The 15,312-nt window shown below is 53.4% G+C and overlaps 1 long non-coding RNA gene across 1 annotated transcript; it reads right to left on the bottom strand.

Annotated features, from left to right (window-relative positions):
• Positions 1–5,917: 5,917 nt before the first annotated feature.
• LOC138837688 (uncharacterized) lies at positions 5,918–13,286 on the bottom strand. The gene is made up of 3 exons (XR_011375407.1): positions 13,194–13,286; positions 7,615–7,715; positions 5,918–7,038 (listed from the first exon to the last, which is right to left on the bottom strand). It is a non-coding gene; the product is annotated as an uncharacterized lncRNA (long non-coding RNA).
• Between the last annotated feature and the right edge of the window lie 2,026 nt (positions 13,287–15,312).

The following is a 15,312-nucleotide window of genomic DNA, read 5'->3' as shown; positions in this document are numbered from 1 at the left end:
GGAACATGGGTGGTGGTGCTGGGGAGGGCAGGCACACTGCTGGGGTTCATGGAGAGCCCCTCCCGCCTGGCCAGGACCACCGCTCCTGGACGGAGCCACTGCTGTAAATGCCATAGTCACCTGGCTGGGCCCGAATTGGGCCCTTCTGAGCCTCCTTTCACTCACCTGTGAAAGTACTGTGAGGTACCGTCCACAACACTAGTCAGGGGCCGTTCTTTTTGATGACTGAATAATATTCTTCACGGGGATCGTACCGCAATTTGGCCCGCCCATCCATGGGTGGTTATTTGGGTTGTTTCCACCTTTTGCCTTTTGTTAATAATCCCACAGCACATTTTTTTGGGGGGAGGGGCTGGTCCTGGGGCTTGAACTCAGGGCCTGGGCGCTGTCCTTGAGCCTCTCTGTGCTCAAGGCTAGCACTCAACCGCTTGAGCCACAGCACCATGTCTGGCTTTTTTCTGTGATTGTGGTACTTAGGAATCGAACCCAGGGCTTCATGCATGCTAGGCAAGCACTCTACCACTGAGCCACCTTCCCAGTTCAGTACATGGCTTTTATTGCTTGCCTTTTGTCTTGAAATCTTTACTTTGAAAAAGAAGTTAGTGCTTGCCTCACTTTTTGTTTAGAAGGACATGAAGTCAGAGGTTCAGCCCCAACTTCTTCCCACCCAGACTTGTCTTTGAATGACCATTTCATCTCATTTTCTCATCTGTAGAAAACCAGATTCTATTTCTTATTGTTGGGTGCTGCTGACTCACAAGGACAGTGCCCAGGCCCTGAGTTCAATGCCCTTGACTGACCAAAAAAAACATTCTTAATGGCTGGATACAAGAATGGAATGAGGTCTGGAGCAGGTGGCTCACACCTGTAATCCTAACAGAAAGCAGAGGTCTGAGGATCAAGTTTGAAGTCAAACCCAGCAGGAAAATCCTTGACTCCTCAATTAATGAACAAAAAGCTAGAAGTGGAGCTATGGTAGAGACTAGCCTAGAGTGGAAAAAGCTCAGACACATAGGCCCAGGCCTGAGTTCAGGCTCCACAAAGCAAACAAACAGAAAAAGTCTATCTTACTTGGAGGCTAGGGTTGGGAAAGGCCTTTTTTTTTTTTTTTTTGGTCAGTTGTAGGACTTGAACTCTGGTCCTGGGCACTGTCCCTCACCTCTTTAGCTCAAGGCCAGTACTCTACCACTTGAACCACAGCACCACTTACAGTTTTCTGGTGGTTTATCGGAGATGAGAGTTTCACAGCCTTTCCTGCCCAGGCTGGCTTTGAACCTCGATTCTTAGATCTCAGCCTCCTGAGTAGCTAGGATTACAGGTGTGAGCCACCGGTGCCCAGCTAAAAGGCCATTCTTGACTTCAAATCTCTTCACAATCTCTGGCCAGGGAGGGGAGGAAGGAGAGAGGGAGCAGGGGGAGAGGGGAGGAGGGGAACACAGCACTGAACCAGCACCACAAAACAACAGCTACAACCACAACCCCCAACAGCACCTACACCCACCCAGGGTTCAGCGACTATGCCTTGCTTCCAACTGTGGAATTCGAGGCGACATTCTGAAAATGCACACAGCACAATCCACACATTGAATTTGGGGTCCTGCAAAGGGGCTGGGGCTCAGAGAGCCATCCAGACAGCGACAGCTGGTTGCTACAGACCAGATCCTGAATTATCAAACAATAAGCAGGGAACTGGGCACCCGGTGGCTGTGAGTCTGTAATCCCAGCTACTCAGGAGGCTGAGATCTGAGGATCAAAATCAGAAGCCAGCCAGGCTTCTGTGAGACTCTTATCTCCAATGAGTCACTCAAAAAGCGGGAAGTGGAGCTGTGGTTCAAGTGGCAGAGCGTTGGCCTTGGGCCAAAGAGCTCAGGGCAGCGCCTAGCCCTGAGTTCAAGCCTTAGAACCAACACACACACACACACACACACACACACACACACACACACACACACACACACACACACACACACACACACGACAACAGGCACGATTTCAATTGTGCATCTCGGAGCCTGGCTAGCCCTGTAGGAAAGCCCCAGAGCGGGTGGCTCTTTGTGGCAACCATGGGCAGCCGGGCACCTTGCTGGACTCCAAGTCTCAACTCTACTTGCTTTTGCACCTGTGCCACAAATCTACCTTGTGGGATTCATTCATTCATTCATTCATGTGGTCTCTGTGCCAGGCATGGTGGCAGCCTCAGCCACCGTCTGTGACGCTGACTATAATGCAGGAGCATGTGCACACACACACCAGTGAGGTCTGCATGCCCGCGGCCTTGCACACCCGTACACGGCAGCCTTGCTTCGTGGCAGAGAACACACACATGAAAGAACCAGGGAGATGTGGGATCCAGATTGTTTTCAGGGGGGGGGGGTTCCAGCCTTCAGGGGAGACTGTGCAAAAGCCCCTCTATCTGCTTTGACTACGAGGAAGAGGGAGGTGGGCTGGGGACTTAGGGTCTGAGTTCCCAGCACGTGTGAGTCAAGATTCTCCCCCCCCCACCCCCGCCTCCAGGGGTATGGGGGGGGGGGGCCATGAGGGAAAGCCGGAATGTCAGACATTCCATTCCTGTGCGTGGGCCTCTCAGCCTGGGCCCCAGGGGAAAGATGGGGGAGAAGAAGGCTGGCTTTGTCTCAGCACTCTCTGCTGCCTGCAGGGCTGTGTGTTCTGCACGAAGTGCCTTAACCTCTCTGAGCCAGGCATTCATCTACCTAGTGGAGATTGCTGGATGTGTTGGCAAAGTTAGTTTTTCCCTTCACCTTGATGACTGTAGATAGGTTCTCTCTCTCTCTCTCTCTCTCTCTCTCTCTCTCTCTCTCTCTCTCTCTCTCTCTCTCTCTCTCTCTCTCTCTGTTCTGGGTCAGGAAATCCTTTCTAGCTTCTAGTCCCCAGTCACCCCTCTTCCTTTCCCTTTGGCCTGGGGTCACCAAGTCCACAGTACCCTTTTGTCAGTTGTGGGGCTTTGAAGGAAAGGTCTGGGCGCTGTCCCTGAGCTCTTTTCACTCAAGGCTGGCGCTCTACCACTTTGAGCCACAGCTCCACTTCCCGTTTTCTGGTGGTTCATGGAATGACTCTCCTGGACTTTGAACTGCGATCCTCAGATCTCAGCCTCCTGAATAGCTGGGATTACAGGTAGCAAGTTATTCCTTTAAAATGCAAATGTGCCCTTCTGACAGCCCCTCCTCCCCCCAGTAAATTGGAGGGGAATGAAGCCACTTTCCCTGGAAGGGAACAGACCCCACCTCAAAACTTCCAGAAAACTCTGGGCTTGAATTTCCCCACCCCTTGGCACCCTGGGTCAAAGATTTCCTGGGTGTGCAGGTGAGCCCCCAGTAGCTGTGGCTGGAACTACAAGGAGGGGTCCAGACCCTGCCCTGGGGACTCAAAGGGCGGGGTGGTCCTGTGCACAACAGGCCACTCACCGGCCCGAGTTTCTGGGGCTGAAGCCCATCTGCGGGCCTTCCGGGCGGCCATTTCCACCCTGCGGGCGCGTTGAACACTGCCGTTCTGATGATGAGGAAACCTGGGCTCAGGGGGGCTGTAAGGGACTCTTCCAAGGTCACAGCGCCAACACCCGGCTGCAGCTCCACAGCTTCTCAACGTCTGCGTGCACACCCAGCCCGTTTCCTCTCCTGGGCTTCTTCTGTACCATCCCGGAGGAACTAAGAGTATTGCAGGCTTGGAATCCTGTCCACACAAGTCTCCACGTGAGCCGGTCCCCGGGGCGCTTGCCTGTAATCCCAGCACATTAGGGTGGGCCCAAGCTCCCGCTGACCTCCATGCACTGTGCCCCAGGCCCCAGCACAGAGGAATTAACCAGGGCATCCCATCCTTAACCGAGCACTCAGCCTGCACTTTCTCCTTCTGCTTGTTTATCGGGACATTCTGCCTCCAGGCTGGGAGCTCAGGGAAGAGCAGGGCAAACTTTCTGCCGTCTTTCAGCCCTGAGCCCTTTCACGGGCAGCCACTGCTCTATACATATCGCTACTGGGTGCCTAAGTGGCTCTGAAAGAAGGGTGGAGCTGGGTCTGGTGGTACACGCCTGTAATCCAAGCTCTTGGGAGGCTAAGGGCAGAGGATCCTGAGTTGGAGGCCAGCCTGGGCTGCAAAGGTGAGATTCACACACACACACACACACTCACTCCACGGATTCACAGATTGTTCTTCCAACGAGACATGAGTTATTGCCTAGGTTCGCTTGGACCATGACATTTTTGGGAGGCCAGTCTTGGGGTTTGAACTCAGGACTTGAGGTTCTTTTGCTCAAGGTCAGCGCTCTATCACTTGAGTCACAGCTGTTAGCAGTCCCAGGTCTCCTGTCCAGGTGAGTTTTGAACCATGATCTTCAGATCTCAACCTCCTGAGTAGTTAAAGGTATAGGTGTCAGCCACCAGCCCCAAGCGTCTTGAGACTAGACCTAGCTAATTTCCCGCCCAGGCTGGCTTTGAACCATGATCCTCCTGATCTCTACTTCCAGAGTTGCTGGGATTACAGACGTGCAGAGACAGGAGAAGGAGAGGGAACAACAAAGGAGATGGAGGAGGAAGAGGAAAGTTTGAATAGCAGAAGTCTCAGCCAGCCTCTCATCCCTGACCCCTCGGCCCCCCTTGTTTTTGTGCTGGTGCTGGGGCCTGAGCTCAGAGCCTGGGCGCTGTCCCTGAGCTTTATCATTCAAGGCTAGCCCTCTACTACTGAAGGCACATCTCCATTTCTGACTTTTTGGGTGGTTAACTAGAGATGAGTCTCACAGGCTTTCCTTTGAACCACCATCCTCAGATCTCAGCCTCCCGAGTAGCTAGGATTACAGGCCTGAGCCACCGGTGCCCAGCTCTCCTGCCGGATTCAGTGCCAGGTCCAAAGCAGAGCAGAGTGGGTTGAGCCAGCTTGAAGGATGAACTTCCCAAAGAGGGGAGGAAAGGGAAGGGATGGAGAGCCCCAAAACGGTCCAGCAAGGCGGCTGAACAGCCCCAGGGACCAACCCTGAAGTGTAGTCTGCTTTTCTCTCATTGCTGGGCTCTGAGTACTTATGCTCATCCCAAATTCGGATTGAAGCTGAGTCCCCAGTGCATTGGGAGGTGATTAGATGGTGAGGATGGAGACCTGGTAAGATGGCAGGAACCACACTGCCTTCTTGCGATGCGAGAACACAGCCAGCAGCCTCCTCTCTGGACCAGGAAAGCAGGCACCCAAGCAGCCCTACAATTCTGTAGTTTATAAATTTGCCAGACTCGGGAACTTTGTGATAGCATCCAGGAAGGAATAAAGCAGTCACCACCACCAGTCTGGTTGCTGGGCGTGAGCATCCACTAAAGGAATGCTTGTGTGCTGAACTGACATCTGCACAGGAGCCGGGAGCTGGTTAAAAGGACAAGGAAGAGGGGGTGGGGGCAGAGAGACAGAGGGAGGCAGGCCAGGAGGGAGGAGAGGGGGAGGAGGAGGAGGAGGAGGAGAGGACAGGCATGAACATCCGGGAAGCTCAGAGGGTGGACCAGCCACAGAGCCAGACCCACCCCTCCCTCCCTTTGATGTCCGCCCACACAAGCGAAAGTGCTAGAACCTGACGGGCACCAACAGGCCCCAGGTTCAGAGTTAAAAAGCGGTTTCCGGCTGCAAGTGCGGTTCTGCTCACCGCAATGCCACAGGTACGTGGGGCTTGTCACGCTGCCAGGGGCTGGAGGGGTGCAGAGGGGTGGAGAGGGGTGCGTCATGGGTCCCTGCAAGGTGTGTGTGGGGGGTACAGCAGTCTCCACCCCCGGAGGGGGGGGTCCTGCAGGAGGGGGGTATGGGGGACGACTTTCAGGCAGACCCTGGCAACCTCCAAGTGGGTGGAAGAGGGTGCCCCCATTTCAAGCCCACCTGTGCCCCGAAAGCACGACCAGAGTGTCAGAACTGAACGGTGACTGGAGGGTCTCCTTCTTATTTGGCACAGAAGCAGAGAGAAGCCAAGCAACCTGCCCCAGGTCACACAGCTTGCTAACCTCAAAGCCCAGGTTAGACCCGGGGACTTTGCCTTTCAAGGTCACCTTGGTAAGAGGGGTCACAGACCTTTTTTTTTTTTAAAAAAAATAGGGGCTCCTTTGCTTTCCCACAAAGCACTGGCCTGTGTCCCAGAGATCAAGAGCCAGCCCTGACCTGTCCGTCTACCCCTTCATTTCCAGGACTCGCAGAGGATTGCACAGCTGGCCGTTGAATGAACGACTCTCTGACTTCATTGCAGGTCGTTAAGCCGGGTGCTGAGCGCAGAGTTGAAGTACTTGTGGGGAGGGGCGCTTGGTGATGAACTCCAGACGGACTTAGCTCCTGGCGGGGGGACTCTTAATTTGTCACCGACTGAACATGATGGTGTTTCACTCCTTTGCCCGTTGGCGTTGCTTAGGCAAAGCTAATCCATGGAAGAAACGCTCTGCGCGTCCGGTGGCCGGGTCCTCCCGGTGGCCGGGTCCCCCCGGGCGAGCACCCGCTGTCCTCAGAGGAGGACCGAGCACCGAGCACCGAGGACGGGTGCCTCCAACGCATCCTCCCTCCAGCACGCCGCCGCCGCCGCCGGCGGACTCAGCACTGGCCAATCAGAGCTCCGCATTCCCCCTCAGCCGGCAGACATTGGATCAGAGCTGGGCACGTGACGTCCGCCTCGACCAATGAGTCGCCGCGGATGTGGTCGCCGGCTGCCCGGGTCTCTGGCGCGGGTCTAGAACCTCTCGGTGGGGCTGGAGAGCGGGGAGCCGCCACCGCCCCGGATCCAGCGGTGCCTGCAGCGCACCCGTCGGCTCCGGAGGGTCAGAGGCGCCGGGTGGAGCCCGGGGCTCTGCCCTGGACTCGGTGGGCCTCGCGCGCCCGGGGTGGCCGCGTGTCACCCAGCCTGCGCAGGGGGCGCCGCGGCCGCGTCCCCTTCCTGCCCCTCTCGGAGCTGAGCCGTCTCATGGCCCGTTCTGCTCTTGGATGGGGACTGGGAGCAGCAGCAGCCGCTGCCACTGAGTCACGGCACCGGGTCTCCCGTTTGTAGATGGAAAGATCACGTGACTTTCCAGCCTCCACAGCCTGCGGACCAATGAACATAGCAAAGGTGAGATTCTGTCTCAATACACTGTCTCTGTCTCTGTCTGTCTGACACATTCCCCCTCGCCCCCTACCACAGATGCACAGATTGCTCTTCTTCCAAAGATACATGAGCTATTGCCCAGGTCATGTTGGACCATGACGGGTTTTTGTTTTTGTGCCAGTCCTAGAGCTTGAACTCAGGGCCTGGTGCTGTCAGCATTTTCACTGAAGGCTGGTGCCCTGTCACTTGAGCCACAGCTCCTCTTCTGGCTTTCTGTTGGTTCATTTTGTTGGATAAGAGTCTCACGGACTTTTCCTGCCCAGGCTGGCTTCAAACCACAATCCTCAGATCTCAGCCTCCTGAGTAGCTAGGATGACAGGCATGAGCCACCGGCACCAGGCTCCTAATGGTCATTCTGCCTGGTGTGGCTGTCCCCACTTCTGTTACTTTCACCTGCTTCCACTGGACATGGCTGATTCCTTTGGGTCTTGGCTACAAAGCCGCCTCCACAGAGAAGCCCTCCTAGATTACGTCCCCCGGCACACTTAAACCAGGTAACGTCTTCACACACTCACACTGAAGCTTGGGTACTTGTTGTGGGTGTAGATTCTGAGGGGCTGGGACGGGTGTCTGCTGTTCTTCATCCATCCAGAACTGAGCCCTCAGCACCTTGGGCCTAGTAGGTACACAAAGCATTCTTGGTGAGTGGCCACCTTGTGTGGAGTAGCAGGGGGGCAGCTGACTGTGCCCAGAGGCCACAGGGAGACACAATGGGAACTTTACAGACTTCCCAACAAGCTGCTTTCCCAAGAAAGCGAGTCACACCCACCTCTCCCTTCCTGCCCCGCTCAGCCCTCACTGTTTAGGTCAACCAGCCGGTGTCCATGGCAACACCTGTGATGTCATGGGAGAGTGAGTGAGGTCAGAGCTCTCCTAGAGCACCATGGGGCCGCCTCCTGGCTGGCCACTGACTCACCGCTAGACACACACACACAGACTTGTATACCAGGTGGCTTCTTGTTTTCTCTCTCTCTTTTTTCCCAATCCATTAAAAAATGAAATAAGTGAACGTTTCTAAGAAGACTCTGAGTGGAAAGATTTGTTCCAGGAATTTCCTGTTGGCTGCTGGCCAGAGAGCTGGAAATGGCAGCATCAGGGGTGGAATGCTGCCTGACCTCCGGCCCCGCCCCCAGCCCCAGGACAGGAGTTCTCCAAAGCCTCGGGGAGCTGTGGCCCTAGAGAGTGGGGTGGACAAGAAGCACACCCCCAACTTCTCCGGTCTGTGGTCTGTCTCTGTGGGGACCTTTGTGCGCCTCCATGTCCCCTCTTCTCTGTCTCCCTGCCCGGTGCATTGCTTTCTGTACTCACTTGGGGAACACAGTTGGCCCATGACATTGGAGCCGGCCAGGGCCGGCGTGGAAGCTTCCCGGGCGGACGCCTGCCCCTACGTTCCCAGCCAAACGTCCCCCCACGGGGCAGAGCCAGATGGGACCGTGTCCACTTGGGGGCAGTGCGCACTCCCCGTCTTTGGCCACCCCAGGACCTGCCTTGGGAACCTACATTCCCAAGCTTCTGCCTCCAGCTGAAGACTTCTCAGTGTCAGACCTGTAAACATCTTGGGGCCGGGGCATCTTTGCTGTTGGCCTCCTTTCCCTGCACCTCTGCCCAGAAAATTCTAGTAGTAACTTTTAAATATATATATATATATATATATATATATATATATATATATATATATATATATAATTTAGCAACTTTTTTTTTTTGCCACTCCTGGGGCTTGAACTCAGAGCCTGAGCACTGTCCCCAAGCTTCTTTTAGCTCAAGGCTAGCACTCTACCACTTGAGCCACAGCACTACTTCTGGCTTTTTCTGTGTATGTGGTACTGAGGAATGGAACCCAGGGCTTCATGTGTGCAAGGCAAGCACTCTACCACTGAGCCACCTTCCCAGCCCTTAGCAACTCTTTTTTAACATATTTTTAAAATGTCAATCCTGGAGTTCAAACCCAGGGCCTGAGTGCTGTCTGTAAGCTTGCAGAAAGTAAAGCTACTTCTTGAGCCACAGTGCCACTTCTGGCTTCTTGGTGGTTCAGTGGAGATAAGAGTCTTACAGACTTTCCTGGTCAGGCTGACTTCGAACCATAATCCTCAAATCTCAACCTTTGGTGTAGCTAGGATGACAGATAAGAACCACCAGCACCCAGCATTGTTAACCACTTTTAAGTGGGCACTCCAGCCAGGATTCTGAACCCCCAAATCAGGACACACATGGGGTGGGGTACTATTAGACAGTGAGTGTTCCTAGAAACCGAGAGGCAATTTTTTTGTCCATTGTGGGGCTTGAACTCAGGGCCTGGGTGTTGTCCCTGAGCCTCTCTGTCCTCAAAGCTAGTGCTCTACCACTTGAGCCACAGTGCTACTTCCACTTCCTCTGAGTAGTTTATTGGAGATAAGAGTCTCACAGACTTTCCTGCCTGGGATGGCTTCACACTGCGATCCTCAGATCTCAGCCTCCTGAGTAGCTAGTACTACAGGCGTGAGCCAGCAGTGTCTGGCTAAGAGACAATTCTTTATAGTACCCAAGACATCCCACATGTTGGCTTAGGTATAAGTGTCCCCGAAAACTGGGGCTTGGGGGGAGTCCCCAAGCAGCCCCCTCCATCCTCACTACTTTCCTCCACCTCCACCAGTGTGCCCAGAGGGTGCCCAGTATATGATCGCCCTATTGCCCCCCCCCCCCATACAAGACTGCGAGCCATAGAACACATTTCGAGCCATGCTATAAAACTGTGCTTTTGGAAGTCACTGAGCGCGCCCGTGCCCATGACGTCACCGTTCCCATGGCAACTAATATAATTAACATGAGAGAAAGTGCCAGGAAGACAGAAAAGGGAAAGAGAGAAAACACCCAGTCCAATCCCAAACAGAGAAAATTACCCAGTGGGGGAGAGGAGGGGCAAGGGGAGGGGGAAGAGGCAGGGAGGGGCCAGGAGAGGCAGAGGGACTCATAAAATGTTTTAGTGCCACTTGTTAGAAGAGGGCCGACGTAACTCTTCACTCGCTGCGGGAGCCATGGGAGCGCTTGCCAACAGTATCTCTTGCACAAACACAGAAAGGCCTTTGTAGCCTGCATGCTTTATGGACCTGAAACCCCGGCTGGAGCTCCAGGTGAGGCAGGAACACTGCCCCCCACCTTCCCTGATCCTTATTAAGCCAGGGTCTACTCTGATTCAGCCCCCCCTAGATATCCAGCCCCCTGCCCCCTACCCCAGCAGACATGTAGACACAGCAAAACATATGTAACCATAAAGTGGAACTCGGCAAACACCAGAGCCAACTCAGTCACACTGGATCGAGCACCCTGCCTGGTTCTAAGGCCCTGAAATAAGGAGAACATTACACTTCCCAAGCAATAGCCACTCATTAAAGGCTTGCTCCTGGAGGAAGTGGAGGCATGAAGGGGCGTGGCCTCATGGGAGGCGTGGCCTCATGCGAGGCTTTTAGGTTCTTGGCCCAAGGTTGGGCCCTTGAATGGGAATATGGGGCTTCCAGCCTCACCTCTCTCTCTTTTGCTTCTTAGCCAGGAAGTGAGTGGTTTTACTCTCTCTATCACACCTCCTGTCCCAACTAATCATGGAGGGGAACCCATCCAAAAAAAATCGTGATCTCCAAATCAACCTTTTCTCCTAGTCTGTGGATGAACTCAGATACTTCATTACACTAAAATAAAGTGCTTTGTATTTTGCTCCCATTCAATAGCTGACCACATCAAGGCTCAGAGAGGAAGGGGGAGCTGCCTGTCTGAGCCAGGCTGACCTCTGACCTTGTTCTGTTCAACGTTGACTGCCGAGTCTCCACTATTTCAAGGTTATTCCCACCACTGGGGCCAACATCAGGGCAACTCTGGTTTCAGCCTACATAAATCTTTCGCTCAACAATCCAGACAATAAGTGATTGTTCCTCACTGTGCCTCAGTTTCTCCAGGTTTCCCCTATGTTGAACTGGAATGGTCTAGAAAAGCATCAGCTCAGCTTGCAAGTAGGACCCGAGTCCATACCCCCCTGGGCCCACAAGAGCCCACTCCCCCGATGCCTTTAGCCCCCATCCCACAGAGACAGGGTCAAGAAAACTGACATGCTTCCTTTGGCAAAAGAGGGCCAGAGCAGTACCCACAAGTATAAAATAGAAAGGTCTTGCTGGGCATGGTGGCCCCTGCCAATAATTCTAGCTACACAGGAGGCTGAGATCTGAGGACTGTGGTTTGAGGCCAGCCCTGGAAGACAAATCCCTGAGACTCTCATCTCTAACCAGCAAAGATCTTATTTCCAAAACAACCAGAGCTGGTAGAGTGGATCAAGTGGTAGAACCCTGCCTAGTAAGCTGCAGCCCTTGAGTTCAAATCCCCAGGACTGACAAAAAAAGTGAATTGACCTGTTGATTGTATGAAATGCATCATACGCATGTGAAGCAGGTCATCAGTGGGGAATGTCTACCAGTAACTTTGGGTAAGGATCAGGACTTCTGTGAGTTTCTGTAATTTCCTCTTAGTTATAAAAGGGTTGATGCTGGGTGCTGGTAGCTCATGTATGTCATCCTAGCTACTCAGGAGGCTGAGATCTGAGGATCAAGATTCAAAGCCAGCTGGGGCAAGAAAGTCCGAGAGACTCTTATCTCCAATGAACCACCAGAAAACTGGAAGTGGTGCTGTGGCTCAAGTGGTAGAGCACTAGCCTTGAGTTAAAAAGCTCGGGGACAGGGCCCAGGTCCTGAGTTCAAGTCTCACGACTGACAAAAAATAAATGGGGGCAGGGAGGAGTTTGAAAATGACAATGCCACTGTCACAGGCTGAGGCAGAAGTCCCCAGAGAGGGACTAACAGGGAGGTTCGAGGCACAGGACTGGCTGGTCAGAGAAGGTAGCCCAACGGCAGGACCCTGCTCTCGAAGGACACAGACTAGCCTGAGTCCTTTTTCTGTTTGGTTCGGTTTTACTTTTGTGAACCCAGGGACTCACATATGCTAGGCAAGCACTGTACCACTGAGGTATACCTATCTCTCCCCCTCCTCTATTTTTTTTTGTTTGTTTTTTTTGAGACAGGGTCTTGCAAAGCGGCCCAAGTTAATCTTGAACTCTTCCTCCTCCATCCTCAATCTCTCAAGTGCTAGGATTACAGGCATGCACTGCCACACCTGGTGTTTAGCCTGAGGTGGTTTTTTATTTCTTTTTCCCATCCATATGAAGCATTGGAGCCCTTCTTCTGAACACATCTACCCACATCCAGCCTGGGTTTGATTTTTGGCAATCACCAGACCCTCTTGCCTAATGGCGACTCGTAATTCAGAAAGCCAGAGCGGGAGCAATCCCTGTCTTCTATCATGAGCTTCAAAGGACCGGGTGTGATTGCAAGTCCTTCCACGCATTCAAAGGGAAATGTGGACAAAACCAGATGGAGGAGGAGGTTCCCCCTGGATTTCCTCAGAGGTTCCGGGCTCCCTCTCCCTGCCCCTACTCCCGCCACAAAAACATGAAAAATCCTGTGGGCTTCTTCTCTTCTAAAGATGGATCACAGGGAGAAATGGGGGCGGCCTTTGTGGGGGTAGTGCAGACAACAGGAAAGCCACCCCAGAGCACAGTGGGCCGCGGGGGGGAAGAAATGGGTAGTGTTGTTACTTCACCCCCTCCCGTTTCCGGAGCTGAGCCGGGACGCTTATAAATTGCACTAATAAATTGCCAAGTGTGTGGCCATCCTTGAGGCCAACTCCTCTAGAATTCTCTCTAGGGGAGGTGTAGGAGCTGGCCCAAGGCCTCGCCCAGAAGGAGCAAGAAGGGCCTTGAATTCACAAGACCCACGGCCTTCAGTTCAACCCAACAACTTTTGTTTGGATTTTGAGACTCACTATGTAGCTCAGGCTGGCCTCAAACTCGCCATCCTCTAGCTTCTACCTCCCCAGGGCTGGCTAGGATTACAGGTGTGTGCCACCACACTCAGCTTCACTTGACATCTCTTCGTGGACGACCTGTGAAGCGCGGAGCGAAACTTGCTCTTACATCAACGTGCACTCATGACCCCAGGGCCCTCTCTGAGGGATAGGACCAAACGCCTTTTTGTGGGCTGGGGGGAGTGGGGGTTCTCCCAGGAAGTGATCCGCTCACCTCAGTTGCCTTGGGCCTTCCAGGTTTGAAAGTGCTGAAGGCTGAGTCCTGAATCCTGCCTCTCAGTCCTGGGCAGGGACACATCCTGGTCCTGCCAGCAGACAGGGCGTGGTAATAGAGATCTGGTGGTTGTCACCAGGAGCTCACTTCTATTGGCTATCTGCATTATTACATCACCCACTCCAATCAGCCAATGAGCAGGCTCCTTAACTGCCTTCCCCCCACCCCCCACCCCAGCCCGGTCTTAGCCACAGGAAACTCTGGCTCAGAGAGGATAAATGATGCAGTCAAGGTCAAATGGCTGGACCCCATGGAGGAAGGACGTCCCTTCCTAAGCCCTATAGAATCACCCGAGGGGCAGGCAGGATTCGAACTCAGAGTTCTATTCCTTCAGCACTGAGCTCTTCATCACAAACCCCCACCTTCCTGAAGGTTCTACAGACACTCGGCAACTGTTCTCTATATCTTCTTTTTTTTCCCTCCTTTCTGTCAGTATCAAAGCTTGAACTCAGGGCCTGGATACTGATCCTGAGCTTGTTTGCTCAAGGCTGGTGCTCTACCACTTGAGCCACAGCTCCACATCTAGCTTTTTGGTGGTTTATTGGAGAGAAGAGTCTTTCGGACTTTTCTGCCCTGGCTGGCTTTGAACCGTGATCCTTAGATCTCAGCTTTCTGAGTAGCTAGGATGACAGGCGTGAGCCACAGGCTCCTGACTTTGTTTCTACATCTTCTACACCCGGCCACTGTGAGCCCAGAGTGTAGGAAAGGCCCCAGGCTAGGTGAGCTCTTCAGATCCTAGGTCTGCCCCTTGAGGCACGGTGAGAGGTGTGACCGTCTGCACCCCTAAATACCCCTGCTGGGCTGGGCTGGCACAGGTTGGTGCGTGGCCTTGCCCCAGGGCGGAAGGCTCTGCTGGCTCAGCTGTCCCCAGGACCACTTGAACTGCTCACACCTGATCTTACTGGACTCAAAGGCGGCCTGCACCAAACCCGCCCACATTCCAAATTTGGAATCCAGAGGCTGGAAGGCCCCAGCAGACAGAATCTCTTACTAGCACCCTCCCCCCGACACACATACCCCATTACAGAGCTCAGAGGAGTGGCTGGAATTGAGGCTTCATTGAAATTGTCCATGTTTTCATGCTGTGTGTGTGTGTGTGTGTGTGTGTGTGTGTGTGTGTGTGCGCGCGCGCGCGCGCGTGCGCTCCTCCTGGGGCTTGAGCTCATGGGAGCTCTTCACTTTCTCACTCAAGGTTGGCACTCTACCACTTGAACCATACCTCCACTTCTGGCTTTTATTTTTTTGTGACTAATTGGAAATAAGAATTTGATGGACTTTCTTGCCCAGGCTAACTTCAAATTGCAATCCTCAGATCTCAGCCTCCTGAGTGCTGAGATTGGTGCCTAGCAATCCTCTTGGGTTTTTGTTGTTGTTGTTGTTTTTGCCAGTCCTGGGGCTTGAATTTGGGGCCTGGGCATTGTCCCTGAGCCTCTTTGTGCTCAAGGCTAGTGCTCTATCACTTGAGCCACAGCAACACTTAGGACTGTTGGTGAGTAATTTATTGGAGATAGGAGTCTCACAGACTTTCCTGCCTGGGCTGGGTTTGAGCTGCAGTCCTCAGATCTCAGCCTCCTGAATAGCTGGGATTATAGGTGTGAGCTGGATTCTCTTGTTTTTTTAAGGAAGAAAGTGGTTTTTGCATCATCGTGCAAATTACAAACACTGCTACTTCTACTGTCTTAAGCCAGGCTGGCCTAGAATTGGAGATCCTCTTGCTTCCTCTGCCTGAAAGCTGGGATTACAGGAATGATTCACCATGCTGGGTGGGTGCATGTGTTTTGCATGTGGTTGGACATGAACTTGAGAAGCCCAGATGATAGTGGCAGATGATAGTGAGCTGAATCCTGTCCCTGGTTAAAAAGAAAGAAAAGAAAAGAAAGTCCATGTCAGCCCAGAACCCCAGAATGGGACTGTGTCTGGAAATAATCTTTGCAGGTGTAATGAGAGGATCTCAAGATGAAACCTGAGGAACCGAATAGGAGAGAGGCAGGGCGTGACTGACAGGGAAGAGCCAGCTGAGGAGGGCCAGCAGCTGCTGGAGATTGGGAAGGCCCGGAAC

This window comes from Dipodomys merriami, unplaced genomic scaffold, assembly GCF_024711535.1.
Source record: "Dipodomys merriami isolate MVZ:Mamm:240054 unplaced genomic scaffold, mDipMer1.0.p SCAF_274, whole genome shotgun sequence".
Lineage (NCBI taxonomy): Eukaryota > Metazoa > Chordata > Mammalia > Rodentia > Heteromyidae > Dipodomys > Dipodomys merriami.
The sequence above is the reverse complement of the archived record's forward strand: the minus strand, read 5'-3'. Positions and strand labels throughout refer to the sequence as shown.